Source organism: Peromyscus eremicus, chromosome 2 (genome assembly GCF_949786415.1).
Source record: "Peromyscus eremicus chromosome 2, PerEre_H2_v1, whole genome shotgun sequence".
Classification (NCBI taxonomy): domain Eukaryota; kingdom Metazoa; phylum Chordata; class Mammalia; order Rodentia; family Cricetidae; genus Peromyscus; species Peromyscus eremicus.
This window is the reverse complement of record NC_081417.1, coordinates 74,305,763-74,323,262: the sequence shown is the minus strand read 5'-3', so window position 1 is coordinate 74,323,262 and position 17,500 is coordinate 74,305,763. Positions and strand designations below refer to the sequence as shown.

The window sequence follows — 17,500 nt, the reverse complement described above, 5'->3', positions numbered from 1 at the left end:
CCTCACTGATGCCACCGTTCGCTGTCCTGGGCTCACACTCTGTACTTACATTTTTTTCTTTTTTCTTTTAACTTTATTTAAATAACTTTTTTTTTTTTTTTCCGAGACAGGGTTTCTCTGTGTAGATTTGCGCCTTTCCTGGAACTCACTCTGTAGCCCAGGCTGGCCTCGAACTCACAAAAAATCCACCTGCCTCTGCCTCCCGAGTGCTGGCTGGGATTAAAGGTGTGCGCCACCACCGCCCGGCTTAAATAACATTTTTTTTTTCCATTTATTTTACATATGGACTGCAGTTTCCCCTCCCTCCTCTCCTACCCCTCCCTCCCCACCCCTACCTCCACCCCCGCCACTTCCCATCTACCCTCTCCCCATCCACTAATCCTCCATCTCTGGAGTAACTTAATGAGACCTTGAAGGGAGTGACACTTGATGAGAGTAACTGTACCGTCTTCCTTATTCTCCGCTCTGCGGCACTCCTTCCTGTTTCTCTAGCCTAAGCCAGTGTGTCACCCTGACAGCTGCCTCTCTTCCCTCAGAAGCGTTTTCACTTCTTTAAAAGCTCCTGAGGGCTCCCGTTTCCTGACCACACTCAGAGCGGGGTTGTTCTGAAACCACTTGGATCGGATCGCCAGACACCAGCATGGTGCTACAGAGAGAAGTCAGTAACGGATGCCTAATATTACTTTATTGTCATTCATGAAGGTAGAAACTGCTCCTCGCTGATTTGATCTCTTCAGTGCAGTGTGAGGCATGAGGGTCTCACAGCCGTTAGCACCCCAATGTTCATGCGCACGTACAATGCTTCCCTGTTCTCCACCTGAAACCAGAAGACTTGGGCTGTGTACAGGTTCCTCACGGAGCCTTCACTTGTCTTGTTGGGAAAAGTGTTTTCCCAATCGCTTAAAAACAGGAAATCTCATGTTTAAGAAAAAATAATTAGATGTATTACTTAGCCCCCTTTTTAAGACACAGTCATAGGAAGGTATAGGGGCAATTTATTTTTGAAGGGTTTTCATTTGCTGACAAACTGAAGTCCTTCTCTGGACTTCTTTCTCAAGCATGCTCCATTTTATTAAAAAGTGAAGACTGATTAGCCCTTAAGACTCTGACCCACCTTCATATTGACTCATCTGGAAATAACAAAGTTCCTGAGTCTCCTTGTCTGATGCAACCACACAAAGCCAATCACAGAGATTCTTCTTCTTAAGGGATTTCTTGGTAAGATATTTCACATGCCTTTTAGAGCACTGTTTCTCAGAAATGACTGATTGCATTCTTCAAGTGTTCAATATGAATGGCATTTCTGACTTCCAGTTTTGCCAGTGACTTAGCTTTCTCCAGTAGAAATGACTTAAACTTTCCAAAATCAAAATTCCCTCTCCTGTCAGATGAATCAAGCCCAAATGAAGCCTCTAGGTTGATCTCTCAGGCTTGACTTTCTGCATCAGCACCTTGATCCAGCGCCTGTGGAAAGATCTAAGGGTAGGATAAGAAGAAAAATGTTTTGTGCCCATTTCCCACTCTCCATGCTGGTGCCTTCTCTAGTCCAAACTTACGAAGGTCTCATGCATGCTGCCATCTCTGTGAGTTCTATACATGCACATCAACCCTGTTGTGTCTGGAGAACACTGTCTCCATGGAGTTGTCTGCCACATTTGGCTCTTGGCTCTTACACTCTTTCTGTCCCCTCTTCCACATAGATCACAGTTCTGGGAGGAGTTGGGGAAGGGAAAGATTTTTTACCAAAATACATTGTATGAATTTTTTTTTTCTTTTTTCTTTGGTTTTGTTTTGAGACAGGGTTTCTCTGTGTAGCTTTGGTGCCTGTCCTGGATCTCGCTCTGTAGACCAGGCTGGCCTTGAGCTCACAGAGATCCACCTGGCTCTGCCTCCCCAGTGCTGGGATTAAAGGCGTGCATCACCACTGCCGGGCATATGAATCTTTTTAAAGAAATTTTATATTCCAGAAATGGACACAAAAGTAGGCTGGGTCCCAGGTGTGAAGAGCTTTGGAATATCTGCTTTGATAAAAGGAAGAAGTTGGTAGTGCTTTGAAATATGAGAAGTTGGACAGCCTTTGTTTGCTTGTTCATTTCTGACAGGGTTTCTGGTAGCCCAGCCTGGTCTCAAACAAAGCTGGTCTTGAACTCTTGACCCTCCTGTTTCCACCTCCCAGGTTCTAGGGTTCCAGGCTTGTGCCATCACACCTAGCTGTAGGTGGCTAATCCTTAGAGCAGAGGTTCTCCACCGTGCATGTGTGTGAATGGCACAGGCTATGTGGTTAAAAGATGCAACCGTGTCAAGGGGATTAAACAGCCACAAAGAATGCCTTGTTCTTTGGTGGGATGGTGAAGGATGCCAGTTCAAATCCTGTTTTATCTGAACCACTGTGTGTGGCTTCCATGTCACCCAGGATTCTTTGAGTAGTGTATCACCATATGAGCCTAGACCAATAGGGATATAAAAGAAATGTACTTGACTTCCATCATCCAGCTATATATCTGATAGGGATTATACCTAGGCTATAGAAAGAATTCCAAAAATTAAATACCGAACCCCCCTCATCCAAACCAACAAATGGGCAAATGCATTGAGCAGATAGTTCTCCAAAGAAGACACACAAATGACCACTACATATGTGAAGAAATGCTCTACATCATTAGTACAGTGAGATTCCACCTCACCCCAGCCAGAAGAGCTATCATCTGGAAAATGAGTAACAGCAAGTGCTGGTGAGGATGTGGGAAAGAGGAACCATTATCCACTGATGGGACTGTAAACTGGTGCGGCTGCTATAGAAACTAGTGTAAAAGTTCTTCACAAAACAAAAAGAAAACTACCATGTGGCCCGGGCATAAGTACTCCTGGCTATCTATGCCAAGGAAGCTACGTCAGCGTACCACAGAGATAACTGCGCTCCCATGCTTATTGTTGCACTATTCAGAACAGCTAAGAATGGGCTAGAGAGATGGCTCAGTGGTTAAGAGCTCTGGCTGCTCTTCAAGAGAATCTGGTTCGATTCCCAGCACCCTCTTGGCAGCTCACAACCATATGTAACTCCAATTCCAGGGGATCTGATACTTTTTTCTGGCCTCCTTAGGCATTGCACATATGTTATGTACAGACATATACATGCAGGCAAAAGACCTATATACATAAAATAAAAATAATAAATCTTTGGAGGGAAAAAAAATAGAACCAACCTAGATATCCACAAATAAATGAATGGTGCTATGGGATGGTCTGTATGTCAAGTGTGTTGCTGATTGGTCAGTAAATAAATCACTGATTGGCCATTGGCTAGGCAGGAAGTATAGGCGGGACAAGGAAAAGAATTCTGGGAAGTGGAAGGCTGGGGGGGGGACACTGCCAGCCGCCATCAGGACAAGGAAGATGTAAAGTACCGGTAAGCCACAAGCCATGTGGCAAAGTAAAGATTAATAGAAATGGGCTAAATATAAGAGTAAGAGCTAGACAATAACAGGCCTGAGCTAATGGCCAAGCAGTTTATATAATGTAAGAGTTCGTGTGTTTATTTTATAAGTGGGCTCTGGGACTGGCGGGACTTGGTGGTGGGAGCTGGAGAAAAGTTCTCCAGCTACAGAATGGGTTAAAAAAAAATCATAGCAAATGTTCACACACACACACACACACACACACACACACACAACCGTAAAGTTTTATTCATCCATAGAAAAGAATGAACTTATATTTGCAGGAGAACGGATGGAACTGCAGATCACCATGTTAAGCAAAATGAGCCAGATTCAGACAAATATTACGTCTGATATCATATATGGAATCTAGATGTGCATGTGTGTGTGTGTGTGTGTATGTGTAACAGAACAGCAGAAGTGAGACTGCGAGGGAGGAGGAGTGGAAAGGGTGGACAAGAAAGAGTAATTGGGAGAGAGAAACTTACATACTTTCTCTCATATGCAGAATCTAGCTATAAAACACCCCTGTGTGTGTGTGTGTGTGTGTGTGTGTGTGTGTGTGTGTGTGTGTATGTGTTTAAAAAATGAAAGCAGAAGAGAGACAATCTGGGTGGCCAAAAGGGGACCAGTGAACAGTGGGTAGAGAGGAGGAGAAGGATAGAATACTGGGTGTAGTGACTATGAGCAATGTACAATAATACCTAAGCATAAAATTGTCAGAATGAAACCTATTATTTTGTGCTAAAATTAATTTTTAAAAAGAAAATATTTTAAAAGATTTTATAATTCTCAAAGCACTGAAAGTTCTAGAAATCATGTAGCTTGTAATTCCATATGGGAATTCTCTCTCGCCTCTCCCTTCCTCCTCCCATAAGCATGAATATACACACACAGTATGCTCGTGCATTTCTGTATGTACACACATTTCTTATGTACTGAGCTTGCTGTCCCCTCCTACTTCCATTATTTCCTCCTCCGAAACACAGGAAATGTCTTCTTCTCAAGTCCTTTATGATGGGCCTCTGGAGTCAAGATTGGGGTCCATTTTTTGGCTTCAGTGAGGACACCAATCCCCTTTTTCTTAGCACCCTAGCACATGCTTTCACGGAGAGACATGCTTTGATCTTTTTTTGGCCAGGTCCTGTCTTTTGCATCTGTCACTGAGGTCAGTACGATGGTGTGAGCCGGCTGGTAAATCCTGACCATAAGACTTCCTTGGAGAATACTGTGATGGGGCTGGGGATCCCCGCCCCCAACAATAGGACAAAGCACAGATTTTGTTACCTTTTAACATACCTGAGGGTTTTTATTTCTCCCCCTCCTGCAGGCCCAGAAACTTCTGAACCTCTCTTCTGCTGTTTGCCACATTTTATTGTATTTTGTTTTATAGGCCTCACTTCTTGTTACTTCTCTACCCAAGACAGTGGATTTCCAGGTTTCAGAAATAATGTCACACCTCCCTTTGGGTCCCTTGTGCCTGGCATAAAGACCCAGTCATTGTGGATGGAATAAACAAATGAAAGAGAATATATGAAAGAACCCAGAATGGAGTACTTCATTTCTTCACACATCAAATAGTAGAGTGCACTGACTTAAAACCTTCCAGGATAAACTCCGAGATGTTTAATTCTCATCCTTTCCAGAATTCTCTCTAATGAATGTAACCAACCACATGAGAATGAGAGATATGCCATAGCACCAGCCACTTGATTTCAAACTAGAAGCCCTAGGCAGGTTCTCTGGAATGCAATTAGTCGGGTGGCGTGTAGACAAGTTAATCCTAACGGCTCATCTTGATGCCTGCACCGTTCCTAGATTCAGACAAAGGTGTTCTTCCCTTTAATCCTCTGTGGCAGGACAGATGGTACTTACAGCCCAACTCAGCATCTGGGAGATGTTTTCCATGCCAAAAATTAAGATGCATGTCCTCCTCTGTGCCCCTCACTTGCAGCTATGGGACTTAGGTAGTCTTGCCAGGAGCTTGTTCATCAGATGGTTCTCTTGTCCATCAAGGCTGTTATCGCAGATGTAGAAAGCATGCAAAAGCAGGAAGTAGAGTTGCAACTGAACTGGAAACTTCCTGGTGTGCTGATGGGATTCCCTCCTGTCTATGAAGGTTTGGGGTTTTTATTTTGAGACACAGCTATGTATACAAGGCTGTCCTCAACTTGAAATGTAGCTTAGGTTGGCCTTGAACTCATGATTCCTCCTCTTGACTCCTCAATGCTGAGATCATAGACATGCAGCACCATGCCTATTCTTTTTATTTTTCTATCTAGCTGGCAATTGCTGTGAACCTACTATGTGCCAATAGATGCGGGAGGAGAACTAGATGATCAGCCTCTGCCCTTGAGCACCTCACAGTCTGAGAGTAAGCAATTCCAATTCACTATGGAAGCTCCCGAAGGAGGGATACTCTGAGACCCCATGAGTGCAGAGAGGAGATGGCTCACTAGTTTAGAAGGAGGCCAAAGTAAAACCTCAGTTTTAGAGAGGCCACGGCATGACCCTCTAGATTAGTACAAAATAGTAACTTTTTTTTATATAATGCATGGTTTTAATACTTCCGCCTATTTGTCTCATTTTATTCCTTCTAACTTTGGTGTAGAAATTGTTCTTCCATGTTTAAAGCTCAAGAAGTTATAAGGCTCAGATAGGCTGAAAGATTTGCTCAAGCTTGACAGGGGAGAGCAGGGCTCAGAACTATGACGTCAGATCTCAGGGCTTATTTTAAACGGATTGTGTTTGGGTGGGGCTTTTAGCTACAAGCAGAAGTTAATAACAACAACAAAATGAAACAAAATGCCTTGGAGCACTAGGTTTAGGGTGACTGTAGCCAAGAACTCAACCGCTAGCATGGGCCCAGCTGTTACCCCAGAAGGGTAAAATGTAGCCCTCCATTGGCACTGATCATAAAATAAGCCTTGTGCTGCCAGTTGGACTGCAGTCCCAAATACTTCTGGAAACCCAGCAGAGGTCTGCAGATGCAGCTTAGTTGGAAAGTGCTTGCCTACTGTGTACAATACCCTAGGCTGCTTGATCCTCAGCACCACATCAAACTGAGTATGGTAGCTATAATCCCAGTACTGAGAGGTAGGGGCAGAAGGATTAGAAGTCTAAGGTCAACACTCAACTACGTAATGGGTTCAAGGCAAGTTTGAGCTACATAAGACTCTCTTTCTCCAGATCAACAAGGAATTTTTTTTAGAAGAAAAACAAGTCAAATGGAGTTTCCCAGATCATTGGAAGGAAAATTCTTAGATTCTCACTCATTCTTGCCTCTTGTCTTAACATCTGTTGGAGTCTGGAGCTTGTGCAATGATGAACCAAATCTCCATCAGATCCTTCAATGCTGGAAGAGCAAGTTCCTAGCATCCTCAGTTGTGTTTCTGGTCCTTGGGTCCAACTTCACAAATGTGTTGTCTCAGGAGTGAGAAGTTGGAAAAGCCAGAGAACATTTACCTCCTCTTGCATTATGACTCAGGAGAGTTGATTTCCCTAACCAAGCCGCTATTCACTCTCCTTGCTCAGTTTCTCTTTGTTGGAACTCTCCGGAACCCAGCACAAACACTCAGAACCACTTACTACCCACCCCTGCATTGTGCAGCCTGACTTCAGCTTTATTCTCACCATCATTTGAGAAAGAACTTACTTAATTATTGACCAAACTCACTCATTGAGGTTTGTGGTTCAATCTTTTGCCTCGGATAACAGACCAGCCTAGCTCTAGGGATTGGTCACACTGGTCCAGAGATTCTCACTCCTGACCACTGGTTGGGAAAGGAGAGAGAGTCCTTATCCATCTGTGTGGTGAAAAATGGCTTCCTCCACGGATGCGGGGCAGATGCTGGCTATATTCTGAAAAGGGGCTGTGTAGAGAGCAACTTCCTGTATTGGGTCTGTAGTGCTTTCAGGTCAGTGGTTTTCAAGGTGAGGTCCCCTGAGCAGTACCTGAGGGCTCACCCTGAAGATACTGAATCAGATATCCTGGGAGGAGAGCACACCCAAATGTTTTAACGAGTCTTCTGTGGAATTTGGAGGCTGGTAAAAAGCTTAGGTGTAAGGTTGGCCAGGCTACATGTTGGGGAATATTATTTTAAGGTGTGTTAGTTATGTTACATTTGTTTAACACTGTGAAGCTGTGTTACTGTGCCTGTCTAAAACACCTGATGGTCTAATAAAGAGCTGAATGGCCAACAGCAAGGCAAGAGAAAAGATAGGTGGGGCTGGCAGGCAGAGAGAATTAATTTCGGGGACTATGGGGGTCCAGCCCCTCGAAAGTCCCCTCCCAGGGTCTGTGAAGAATCTACAACCAGCTGTTAATTAATCTTTGATGAAAAGAAATGAATCTATGTACACAAAATTCCTTAGTTCATACACTTTATTATTCTGTGATAGTTCTCTCTCTACACAGCTTCTATTCTGCTCTCATGTCTAGCTCCTTTCTTGCCTGATTTCTCTCTATATTTATCTACTGTCCTCTCTAGGTTCTCATCTATCTAGTTCTTTCCCCTATCAGCTCCTCTCTCGTCTCCTTCTCTCTCATCTGGCTCTTCCTCATCTTGTTCTTCCCCATCTGGCTCTTCCTCATCTTCCGTCTCGTTCCTCTAGTCCTCTCTTCTAGCCCTTCAATCTAGTTCTTCCCCATCTCAGTTCCTCTCAAGTTCTTACCCATCTAGTTCTTCCATTCTCTTTTCTTTGCTCCGTCCTGTGCCCAGGAAGTCCCGGTATACAAAGGGAGGGTCCAAAATAAATTGTGTAAAGCTATTACTTAACGTCCACCTCTCCTAGGCGGTGTCTCCTTGTGGAATTTAAGTCAGGAGACTTGCACGTAGGCTGTTATCATTGTTAGTCCTCGGAAGTTGGGCGCCCACCTGGGTGGTGTTTCCTGTAGTCCTTGAAAGTGGCTAAGGGAGATAATCTGATTCCAGAGAAAGCCTTTCCTGAGGCTGTTCTCCGAATTCCTGGAATGTGTATGTCCAGAGAGTGATCAGTCCACACTGTTAGCTTTTCTTAGGGAAAAGTCAATTCGGAAAACTATGAAGGCACACATGATTTTCATAACAGAATACAGCTGATATATAACATGCCAAGTAACACAAAAACTCCTTGGGATTTGGCTTCTTCTGGAGGAATTCCCTGATTCCTCCAGGTAGTGACTTTGCCATAACCAGCAGAGTTCTTATGATATATTCCTGCGGCCTGCAGCAAATTAATAGAAGGAGATACCTGAGAGGAGAAAAAGAAAGAGCAAAAGATAAAGGAGTGAGGAAAGAAGGGGCCAGCACCCAGCTACATAACCAGCAACAGAATAAGAATATAAAGGTATACAAAAATAGAGAAAGGTAAAAGTCCAGAGGCAAAAGACAGGTTAATTTAAAGTTAAGTAAAGCTGGCAAGAAACAAGCCAAGTGAAGGCTGGGCATTTATAATTAAGAAATAAGCCTCTGTGTATGATTTATTGGGAGCTGAGTGGCAGGCTCCCTAAGAAACAAAGAGTAAGAAAAAACCAACAACAGCTACGTTTGGTGTCACACCCCACAAGCCACACTCCTTAAGAATCAGATACCCCCATTTTACTGTCAATCTTCTCTGCCAATTATCCTGGAACATCTGAGTTCCTGCCCACTCAGATGGAATACAAGGGGCAGAAGATAACTGAATAGATATTTCGGGAAATTATTCTTTTTTGGTAATAATTGGGTTTATATACAAGTACATGGCTAACAGTTTGGATGGATAGTCTACAGAGTTATGGCTGGCTTTGCTTTCTCGTATTTGCTGACACTTTCTCCGTGGCCTATGTATCAACATCCCCTGAAGTGGTCACCTGTTCAAGACTCAAGCACAGAAGGCAAGAAATCAGGGGACAGAAAAATGAAGAGACATGCTAAAAACAATTGATTGGCGCTTTCACAATTCAGCACTTGCTTTTGTTTCCTGTAAGATGAGCTGGGTTGCTTTCATAACCAAAACATGAGCTTAAACCACCGATATTCTTATGGTGCAGCTGTGTAGAGATCTAGCTGTCCTTGTTTTGTTTCTAATCCAGTCATATTTTAACTTATAACTGTTTTATACCATCTCTTCATAATCTTATGGAGAACAGGAGTATAAGTATGCAATGCTTCTTTCGGGTATACATGATGAATAAACACCTCATAACTGCTAGTTTTTTTTTCTTTCTTTCTAATATAGTTTTACAATAGGTTCTCACTATGTAGACTAGGTTGTCTCCAAGCTCAAATTCCTCCTTCTTCAGCCTCCCAAACTGCTAGGATTACAGGCATAAGCTACCACACCTGGCTTGATAGTCCAATTTGTAACGAACAGATTTTCACAATCCAGTATGAATCATTGAACTGTTTTAATTATGAGTTTTGGTGGTGGTGGTGGTTGTGGTGTTTTTTGTTTGCTTGTTTGTTTGGTTTGGTTTTTTGAGATAAGGTCTGTCTACATAGCCCCTGCTATCCTAGAACTTGCTGTGTAGACTGGGCTGGCCTTGAACTCACAGAGTTTCACCTGCCTTCGACTCTGGAGTACTGGTATTAAGGGCATGCCCCCCACACCTAGCCCAAATGGTTTTAATTAAAACTCATTATGAAAAAAAAGCTTAAGATCTAAAAAAAGGAGTTATTTCTGACATAGTACCAAGTTTTTCATCCTTCATGGATTCAACCACCTTCCAGTGTTCTTTACTGATCATAGATAGGAGCTGGGGGAACTTTATTTAAAACAATGAGCTTACCTAAATCATTTTAACCAACTCTCCTTTTCAAAAAACACGTCCCAAAGAAAGCTATGCTGGTTGGACACACCAACAACCTCTACACCAATTCACATCTATTGTCGCACTCTACTCACACTGCAGCCTTGAAAGGAAAGTCATTGCCACAATAAAACAGACTCTGAGAGTTAATTTATCTGCCCAGGCCCACATAACTAGGAGCTCATGACTAAGCTCCAACAGGGCAATGGCACAAGTGGGCAGAATCTAGCAGGAAATCTCCTATGACCCATCCATAATCATTATATCTCAAAGATTATTATTTCTCATAGAATATCTGCTTCAACTAATCATATCTCTTGCTAAGGATATGTCTTTTGACTTGGTGAAATTCTTAAGGATTGTTCTTTCTTGAATAGTCTTTTTATTAATAAATATAACTTCATATAAATCTTCTATTATCCTTGATGGCTTTTTAATGAATATGACCCAAAATGGATGTGCAAGCTTGGTAGCCCATCCTAGGTGCAGAAGGTAAGAAGTTTGTATCAAGAAGCTGCCCGACCGCCCTTGTCAAGTTCAAACACAAATGAAGCCCTTGACCTTCACCAGTTTTTATGAAACAAGTGGCTATTTTTCAGCTGCTGCTAAGCCTTCTCTTTACATTTGTCATATTGCTTCTGATCCCATATACATTTTCTTCCTATTAAATCACTCCCTACTTTTTTCTCCCTTCCTAACTTAGCTTGATAGCGTGGCTATTTTGTTCATGGCTATTTGGTCCCTCAATCCCCAAGACCCACATACATATAGACTCTACTCTTGCCCTGGGTAAACCCACTATTCTCTTTCCTTCTCTTCTACTGCTGAACCACATTACCCCCAAATCAAAGTGCACAGCAGTGCCATGGACTAACTTTATCTCAAATCCATATCTTCACCAACACAGGCCCCTGACCTTCCCTATCAAGATGTTCACGCCATACCGTGGCTCCTGTCTGTGCTCCAAAACTTCACACACACACACACACACACACACACACACACACACACACACACACAGGTCCTACTCATCTCATGTCGCTTGTGTTCCATGTCACATTGAAAAGAATGACCTCCAGTCATTCCCCAGCTCTGCCACTGGTGTCCTGAGTGCTTGTCCAGCTTGCCTTTCTTCCTCCTATAGAGCAAGAGATGGTCTTTTCTTTATGCCATGGATAGTCTTCCTAGTTCAGCTTAAGAATTTCCTTAGTGTGTTCAAGGCTTTGTCTCCTCCTCAAGGTTTTGTCTTCTTAATTCTTGCTCAGTTAAACTCCTTCCTGTTTTATCAACAGCCTCTGTGTCCTTGCGATTTCCTTTGTTGTGCTGGTGTCTCGAGACCCCCTCCCCCTACAGAGATGGTACAAGCCTTTGTGTCATATGATTGGGTGAGGGTGTGTAACCTTTGAATTTACTGGTTGGGGTTTACAGTATCATTTTTGGGCAGGCCTGGACAAGTCCCAGGCTTTGTCCTTGAGCTGCCATGGAGGCTGGCTGGCCTAGCACGTACTGACTATAGGGGCTGACTCAGTGGCCCAGGCACTGTCCATGAGCTGCCATGGAGGCTGGCTGGCCTCGCACATTCGCATTGACCCATGCACGGGTCCCAGACAGTAAAAAACTGGCTGAACCTTGAGCAGTCAGAGTACATGCAGAAAGGGAGCTACTGCAAGGACTATGTCTTTTGTTCATGGCCCTCCCGGAAACTGCTTGCTCAAGACTCAGGAAACTGAAATTGAGGCCTGATCTCCGAGAGAAGACTGAGCAGCCTGTTATGACGTCTGCTTGATCCTTTCACCTTAACCTCAAAGTAGAAACATGATCAAGTTCCTCGTGTATAAACCTTTCTTGTTGGGTAGGGACCACAGCGGTTGAGTACCTGCCTAGCATGCACAGGGCCCTGGGTTCACTCCCCAGCAACACAAAAATAACAAGGAAAACAAAGTCCCTTCCTCTTCCATTGTCTACTACACCTCTAAGGAATCATCTGTGGCCACAGATTCCACTTCTTCTTTTCACTTGAACACAGCTTTCTGGTTCTTTCTTCCATCACTCCTCTGTAACTGTTGACTTTTTACAGGCAAAACCATTGGCTTATTCAGAACCTTCCTAATTTACTTCTTTGCCACATCAGATCTTTTGGAATCTCTTCTTTTCAACTCTCTCCTTTGATATTCCTCATACTGGTCTTTCTCTGTCTCACTCAACTCTTATATCTGTCATTCAAAGCTGGTGTCTTCCATGACACCCTTTTCTATGTGTTGTTCTTACGCTCACTTTTTCTGAAGAACTTCACCACACCCAGACGGTGATGTGGAGGGGAGGCTTTGCTACCAGAGAGCACAACAGAAGGTCCACTCAACAGAGAAGCCCTGAGATAGTCTTCATTGGCTTGAAAGAACTGCTACTTTCTCATATCTATTTCTCAACTCTATATCCAAAAACCTGATTTTCTGTCAACACAAAAAAGCAAAATTATCTCTTTTAATGTGAACTTGCATAAACTGAGTTAAAAATTATTTTTTTTAAATAATAAATCAATTTATTATTTGTAATAAGTAGATATTAAAAAGTTATGTGTTTTATCTTGGGTAAATCATTGAGAGTGGGATATCTGGGTCATTGATTAAGTTTATGTTTAGCTTTATAAAAAAACTATTAAATGTTTTCCAAGTGATGGAGTCATTTACATTTTCACCATCAGGATATGAGAATTCTGGTTCCATATCTGTCTTAGTTAGGGTCACTAATGCTATGATGGAACACCATGACCAAAAGCAAGATGGGGAGGTAAGGGTTTATTTTGCTAATACTTCCACGGCAATGTTCACCATCAAAGGAAGTCAGGACAGAAACTCAAGCAGGGCAGGAACCTGGAGGCAGGAACCTGGAGGCAGGAACCTGGGGGCAGGAGCTGATGCTGAGGCCATGGAAGGGTGCCACTTACTGACTTGCTCCCCATGGCTTGCCCAGCTTGCTTTCGTACAGAACCCAGAATCACTGTTTCAGGAATAGCATCACACACAATGGGCTGAGCCCTCCCCCATGGATCACTAAGAAAATACCCTACAGTCAGATCTCAGGGAGCATTTTCTCAGTTGAAGTTCGAAACCTTTCAGATAACTAGCTTGTGTGCAGCTGGCATAAAACTAGGCAGGACAATTGACCCCTCACCAACTTGACACACAAACACATCACTGTTAAAGCCATAGCTTTCCTTTATTGCTCATCTCCAGGAACACAATCCCTTCAACATCACAATATAAAACATTCTACAAACTTAAAAGTCCCGAAGTCTTTACAAATTCAAACACTAAAATCCAGTCTCTATTAAAATCTAAAATCTCTTTTAAAAATTCAGTCTCTTAATCTCCCTCCTGTAACCAGGCAAGGCTTCCAGTGGAGGGATTGGGACACCAACCCAGCCATATAATCTTCAACCTGTTTGAGTTGTCAAGAAGTTTGTCCTGCCTGCAAGATGTGCTGGGGTAAAGGTGGTGCAGAGATTTTGAGAGCGGCCAACCAATGACTGCCAGTTTGAGACCCATACCATGAGAGGAAGCTCATCCGTGACACTGCCTGGAGGACCAGGACCCAGAGGTGGGAGAGCCCAGAGACTTAGGATAGAACCAAACATGATAGGCAAAAACAAACAAACAAAAAAAACCTCAATGAAATGACTCCTAATGATACTCTGCTATATTCATAGATTAGTGCCTAGCCCACTGGTCATCGGAGAGGCTTCACCCAGCCGCTGATGGAAACAGATGTAGAGAGCCATAGCCAAACATAAGGCAGAGTTCAGGAAATCCTGCAAAAGAGGGGGAGGAAGAGTTGTAGGAGCCAGATGGGTCAAGGATATCACAAGAAAACCCACAGAATCAACTAACCTGGGCTCATAGGGGCTCACAGAGACTGAACTGACAACCAGGGAGCCTGCATGGGCCTGACCTAAGCCCTCTGCGTATATATTACAGTTGTGTATCTTGATCTTCTTGTGGGACTCCTAACAGTGAGTGGTAGCAGGGGCTGTCTCTGACTCTTTGCCTGCTTTTGTGACCCTTTCCTCCTACTGGGTTGCCTTGTCCGGCCTTAGTATGAGAGGAGGTGCCTAGTTTCACTGTAACTTGATAAAACATGGCTGGTTGATAACCATGGGAGGCCTGCCTTTTTCTGAGGAGAAATGAAGGGGAGGTGGGAGATTGGGGACATGGGGGTGGAGCTGGGAGGAGAAGAGGGAGGGGAAACTTTGGTCTGGATGTAAAAAAACAAGCAAACAAACAAATAAAAATTCAGTCTCTTAACTGTGGGCTCTGTAAAAATAAATAAACAAATAAATAAATAAATAGGTAAAATACATCATTACTTCAAGAGGGAAGAACCAGAGCACAGTCACAATCAAATCAAAGCAAAATCAAACTCCAAAAATGTAAATAAGCCAATGTCAGAGGTCTGGGAGTCACTCAACATCTTCTAGGCTCCTCCAATTGCCTTGGCTCACTTCTCCAGCTCTGTCCTCTGCAACACACACAGCATGTCTTCTAGGATCCAGCTGGCTCCACTCCACTGCTGCTGCTGTTCTGTTCTCAGTGGCTGTCTCCTGGCACTGGCATCTCCAAAATGCTGGGGTCTTTTGTTGCAACTGGGCTGCACTTTCACCAATAGCCTCTTCTAGGCTCGCTTCATGGTGCCAATCCTCACCTTCTCTGTATGAGTTCTCCAATCCTGGGCCTTCAACTACCATTAAAGCTGTTCCTTTACCAATGGCCTTTCCTGTTTTTTTACAGTGCCAAGCCTCATCTGTTCCCCATGACCTCATGCCTTTAAAAACAGTACTACCTGGGTGATGCATTACCAAGCCCATCTGCCAGTATAAGGTACAACCTTGGCCACCTCTGGAACACAGCTTCTGTTTGCTGACTCTCAGGAAACACTTCCAGAAGATTTCACCTCAACGATGCTGGTCTCTTCTTAATCACTGCTGATTTCTCAGGTCCAGCTGACTAGTGTCAGGTATTCCAGCAAAGCAAAGGTTTCACTTGAGCAGTTCTGGTATCTTGTTAATCATGGCTGATTCTTCAGCACCAGCTGACCAGAACTACCGATTCTTCACACAAAAAGCCCAGTAGAGTCTTTGCTTCCTTCTGGCACGTCACAAGCCAGTCCCCCATTGTCTGCACTGCTCTCAACATGCTTATCTTCCAAGCTCCTACAGAAGAGCTCACGGAGCTCTCAATACTCAATAAATCTTCTAGCCCAAAGTTTCAAAGTCCTTCCACAATCCTTCTCAAAACATGGTCAGGTCTGTCACAGCAATACCCCATTCCTGGTACCAGCTTGTCTTAGTTAGGGTTACTATTGCTGTGATGAAACAGCATGACCAAAAGCATCATGGGCTTTCTTATGTCAAGTTGGCATAAAACTAGCCAGGACAATATCCATTGCCTCTTATCAGTTGTATGGATTTTAATTATTTTAGTGAATGTGAAATATTATGTTATTAGGAATTTAATTTAAATTTCTGTGACAATTAGAGTTATTGAATATACCATTTTTATATTTGTTACTTATATGTGTTTATCTTCTTACTAGCCCTAAACTTAAAATAACTGGAAAAAAAAATCCATTGGCCAAGGATCGGTATGTCCATTCTATGAACTACAGTCAGCCATGGGAAGGAACGATGACCAGGTTACAGAGCAGCAAATAACTTCCACAGACAGTAGGGTGAGGGAATGAAACCAGACGTAAAAGAGCGTAGACTGCGTATATTCACTTAAATGGAGTTCAAGGATAGTCAAAACTAACTCATGGAGTAAGAATCCAGCAAACGTTGCTCTGAGGGTGACTGGATTGTTAAGGAAGGAACACAAAAGAATCTTCTCTGGGCCTAGTGTGACAGGTTAGTTGGTAAAGCAGTTGCCTTGCAAGTGTGAGAACTTGAGTTTGATCCTCCAGAACCCATGTTTTAAACAACAAAAAGGCTGGAGCTTGTGTTGCAAAATTGTAATTCCAGTTGTAGGGCAACAGAGACAGGCAGAGTCCTAAGGTTCGCTGGCTACCCAGCCTAGCCTGCTTAGTGAGTTCCAGCTTAGATGGAACATTATCTCAAAAAAAAAAAAAAAAAAAAAAAAAGCCCAAAGTGTTTCTCATCTGAGGAACAATAGCTGAGGTTTGTCCTCTGGCTTAACACACACCTATACCTCTATAAACCTACATGTACATGAACATACACACACACACACACAAACAAACATGAATCTTCTGGTTTATGAAGATCTTTGATACTTTTATTATAGCTGTGGGTTGTAAAGGCACACTCCTTTTATCAGAATCCATCTAAATATAAGATCTAAGAATGTTCTATAAGTTGTACCTTTTAACATACAACAATTAAATTATTTTAGAGTTTTTCTTTTTTTTCTAACTAGTGTCTCTGTCTCTGCAGTCAGCATTACATGGCAAGGCAGGAACTGGGGGCTCATGGAAAGGTTGGAAGCTTGTTAAGTGAGCCTGCAATTAGCACAGAGGGCATAAGGTGACATGCATGTTTAATGGAGTATACTGAGCTAGCTGTGGTGAATTCATCTCTTAATTGGGAGGGCCTGCCCTGAAGGCTTGAAGTCTATAAGCTACAACCTCTTTTTGTCATCTAAAGCATCATAGACCATTTTAAAAAAATTTACTAGCTTAAAAGGGAAAATGTTGCTTTGTGTCTCACAAGTCTACAAAATTGGTGGTCTTGGCTGTACAATTCTTTCTCTGGTCTTGCTAGAGACAACCCTGGAGGCTCCGTAGAGTTGGCTTGTCAGTGAGGGCTGAGGGACCTGTGAATGTTGGGGTGCCTGGGTCCCTTCCTTTCCCCTATCAGGGCTTCTCTTTGCACATGCCTTTCCACAAAGACTCTCCAGAAGTGTGCCCGGATTCCTAACATGAGGCCCAGGGCTCCTCAGAGCACAGAATTAGAAGCCACTAAGTCTAAGTTTTGTGCCTAGAATGACTTGCTGTCACTTCTTGTACAGTCTCATACTGAAAGAACAGCTCAGCACCAGTCTAGACTAGAGGGAAATGTCCTGGGTGCATTTCTGTTGCTGTGATAAAATACCCTGACAGAAAACAACAGGGGTTATTTCAGCTTTCAATTTGAGGTTACAGTTCACCATTATGGTAAGTCGAAGCAGAAAATTCAAACAACTGGTCACATCACATCCACAGTCAGTAGCAGAGAGAAATGAAAGCATACATGCTGCTTGTTCGCTGGTGCTCAGTTCAGTCCCTCTACCTTTGTATAGTCAGG

The 17,500-nt window shown here is 43.2% G+C and overlaps 2 pseudogenes; one reads left to right on the top strand and one right to left on the bottom strand.

Moving 5' to 3' along the window:
* Nucleotides 1-1,097: 1,097 nt before the first annotated feature.
* On the bottom strand, nucleotides 1,098-1,514 carry LOC131904768 (large ribosomal subunit protein eL22-like 1; annotated as a pseudogene).
* A 3,915-nt stretch (nucleotides 1,515-5,429) lies between these two features.
* LOC131904767 (signal peptidase complex subunit 1-like) lies at nucleotides 5,430-9,341 on the top strand (annotated as a pseudogene).
* Nucleotides 9,342-17,500: the final 8,159 nt, after the last annotated feature.